Source organism: Oncorhynchus nerka, linkage group LG14 (genome assembly GCF_034236695.1).
Source record: "Oncorhynchus nerka isolate Pitt River linkage group LG14, Oner_Uvic_2.0, whole genome shotgun sequence".
Taxonomy (NCBI): domain Eukaryota; kingdom Metazoa; phylum Chordata; class Actinopteri; order Salmoniformes; family Salmonidae; genus Oncorhynchus; species Oncorhynchus nerka.
In genome coordinates this window covers 41,767,840-41,771,816 of record NC_088409.1, presented here as the reverse complement: position 1 = coordinate 41,771,816, position 3,977 = coordinate 41,767,840, and positions in this window count along the sequence as shown.

The following is a 3,977-nucleotide window of genomic DNA, read 5'->3' as shown; positions in this document are numbered from 1 at the left end:
TGTGCTCTGACGGCGCAGTTCCTGTAGACGTGTGCTCAGTGGGTTTAGCAACATAGCCTACACTTGTCTCACTGGCTGAGAGAGGGGGGAAAAGTGGTCGTCTTGGAAATATAGTCTATTTGGACTGTGTGTTTGGTGTACAATATCAAAAATGTCAAGTCATCTATGGGCTCCTAAAATTAGGGTTTAAGAACAAAACCAATAATTCCCTATGGAAAGCATACACACACACCCACCCACACACACACACACACACACACACACACACACACACACACACACACACACACACACACACGTGATTGAACCTAATATTTTATCTGCTGGATTTTAAAAACCTTTTCTTTTGGCTATCTGACACCTTTTTCCCCCCAATGCTGACAGTAGTGGAAAACATTTCCTAAAGGAAATTGAACCAAACACTGCTGGAAGGCATTACAGTGTGTCATGTCCATAGGGGCCACAAGGGTATGAGCCCCCTCAGATTTGTCCTTCTTTTTCTTTTCTTTTTTTCATGTAAAAAAAAAAGGTTCCTTCCAAGGTGCTCCACAGAGTACAGATATGCTAAGCAGAAAGCTGGATACTCTAGTTCAGGGATCATCAACTAGATTCAGCCAAGGGACGATTGTCACGTTCTGACCTTAGTTCTTTTGTTATGCCTTTGTTTTAAGTATGGTCAGGGCGTGAATTGGGTGGATTGTCAATGTTCTTTTTTCTATGATTTGGGATTTCTGAGGAACCCTGCTCTAGTGTGTGTGTAGTCAGTATCGTCAGTGGAGGAGGAGAGAGAGAGTGTAGAGTAACACACATAGCGTTTCCTTTGATTTTATCTGCCGGCGATGGACTCGTAGGAGGAATGTTTGTAAATTAATTTGATCAATCTATTTAGACTATTGATCCTTCTTGATGAATAAATAAAACAAAAATGTTTTATTTCTCTGTAATACTAGCCACTTAGCAATTTTATGAAGTTAGCTTTCACCAGCCAGCTAGATGCACTGCATGGCCAAAATAATGTTACTCCACTTCAAATGAGTGGATTCGGCTATTTCAGCCACACCCGTTGCTGACAGGTGTATAAAATCGAGCACACAGCCATGCAATCTCCATAGACAAACACTGGCAGTAGAATGGCCCATATTGAAGAGATCAGTGTCTTTCAACGTGGCACCGTCATAGGATGCCACCTTTCCAACAAGTCAGTTTGTCAAATTTCTTCCCTGCTAGAGCTGCCCCGGTTGTGAAGTGGAAACATCTAGGAGCATCAACAGCTCAGCCACAAAGCGGTAGGCCACACAAGCTCACAGAACAGGACGTCTGAGTGCTGAAGTGCGTAGCGCGTACAAATCGTCTGTCCTCGGTTGCACCACTCACTACCGAGTTCCAAACTGCCTCTGGAAGCAACGTCAGCATGAGAACTGTTCGTTAAGCAACATTAAGGCATTTATATACAATTTAAAATATTGCATAATTCATAACACTTTACCGAATACATTTAGTGTGTTCCCTCAGGCCACTACTCCACTATCACATATTTACAATTCAACATCCGTGTGTAGAGTGCGTATCTTATCATGTGTATGTGTGCCTGTGCCTGTACCAGTGTTTGTGTTTCTTCACAGTCCCCGCTGTTCCATAAGGTGTATTTTTATCTGGTTTTTTTTTATTACATTTTACTGCTTACATGAGTTACTTGATGTGGGATAGAGTTCCATGTGGTCATGGCTCTCTGTAGTACTGTGCACCTCCCATAATCTGTTCTTGATTTGGGGACTGTGAAGAGATCTCTGGTGGCATGTCTTGTGGGGTATGCATGGGTAGCTACCAAGCCATTTCAGGCTATTAATCAAGTCAGAGAAGCTTGTCTAACTATCTTAGCTAGCATGCCTGCTGGCAAGGTTGCTAGACTTTAGAAAAGCAAGCAATGACTCAAATTCCTTTCAATCTTTTACCCAGACTTTAGTGGAGATGCAGAGAAGCATATTTATGGCTAGGATACTCTATACCCGTGTGGTAGTTGTACTAAAAGGTCTTGAAGAATCAATGTGCATCGTTCATTAAAATAACAATTGAATAGTTAAAGATGTATGCTTAGATAACCTATTCAGATAAATATATTTTTAACATAGTCATAATTATTATGGCTCTAGATTGAAGGAAAAACATTTTCAGGTGTTTGAAAAATGCTAAATGCTCCAACTCAGGGAATAATAATGCATTTTATTTTGTTAAGTGGTTTCTTGCATCAAACAATACAACAACATTTTCAGTCGACCTCCTTGTCTGAAGGACAAGTGGATTAACAGGTTCTTGTCAAGCCCTGTATGTTCTTTTTCTTTCAAAAGTCTCATGGAATGTAGACCTACATTGAACAGCACACAATGGCTGCTACTATAGGCAGAATGATTAAACAGCCATTTCCATGTTAATATGTTATGGGATGCTTTTTCTTCATTGTTTTTGATGGTAGGCCTACATTATAATCAAATAGCCACAGTAGTCTACTTGGACACTGTTAAAACTGTAACTTAAAGTGGGTACAGCCTCAGTGCTCATAGTAAATGTTCACAATGTTCAAGTTTGCGCTCATCAGACCTGAAATTTGCTCAGTGCTCAATTAGAGGGAACATTGTCCATGATGTAGTATCACATTATCCTAATAATGGTGCTTGTTTCCTTCTTTCTCTGTAAACTTACTCTAATATTCTTAATTCAATCCTTCTATTGACACTAGCCACACTGAGCTTTTATCAAAAGCTCACTGAGTTTTTATCGGAAGCTCATGAATGTCTCCTTCCCCTCCTCTCTGTCTCATGACAGAACTGCTCACAAAGCCCCGGCTGTGTGTGTGAGAGGCATCTTTATTCCAAAAGGGAGAGCACATGAAAGGCATCAAGTTGTCAACCTTATGACCCCTGCACAAGCCCCGTATTAACATGAATAGGGGTCCTTTTTTTCTTCTGTGATGATACTTAAGTTGGGCTAACAGGCTCACTTTCCTTTCTTGGTAAATAGTGAATCTTGCTGTGAGACTGCTAGAAGCATAATTCCGCTTTGCCATTATTCAAAGTGATCCTCATCCAAATGCTAATGATACATTTCAAAATATCTCTGTCATCACACAGTTATGTGAATTGAACTGTAGTTCAGCTAAATGCCACCACTGCATTTTTATTAGCCTACCACTCCACTACAGTACTGACAAAGCAGTGCATTAGAAGGTGTAGTGTGCTCGCCATCTAGTGTTGCCAATGGAAACTCATTGTCACCCTTTAGAAATGCCAGTGGCCATTTTGAGCACAAAATTACCATATGCTTGATAAATTCAAATGACAACGACAAGCAAATGAACAAATACATGTCATCTAAGGATAAAAATAACATGAAACACCTCATCACTTGTTGTTTTGACTATTAAACTATAGGCTATGTTGCCTACTCGTAGAATTGTCAGTGCTAAGTTATGGTATGACACTTAAATGCCCTTTAATCTTCCGTTCATAAATGATACACATGAACATGTGTGACATTTACAGGGCTCATAATTAACCAATGGTAAATAAGTCAAATTGTTACTCATTCTGACATGGGTTATTACCATGTTATGTTATCACCCAGTTGTTGTGAGAATTGAAAGCTTGTGTGACCAGTGATATTCATGGTGATAGTGAGCAGAGACAAGTGGTGATGACATTACTGAGTGTATGTATATATTACAAAACACACAACGATTTAACCAGTGATGGAATGCATGCCCTGTGCCACTGAGTAACTCATCACATTATACACAAAGTTTGAACTTTTAATTGTGCAGTAAAGCAGTAAAGAATAGATGATTGATCATAGATAATCAATATTTCACACACAATATGATTATTAAGAGGAAATGTATAGGACAATATTAGACTATTGTAAATAACATTCATCAATTCCCTTTGATGACTACAGTGACAAGTGCTCAAAGTAATCCAAGCCTT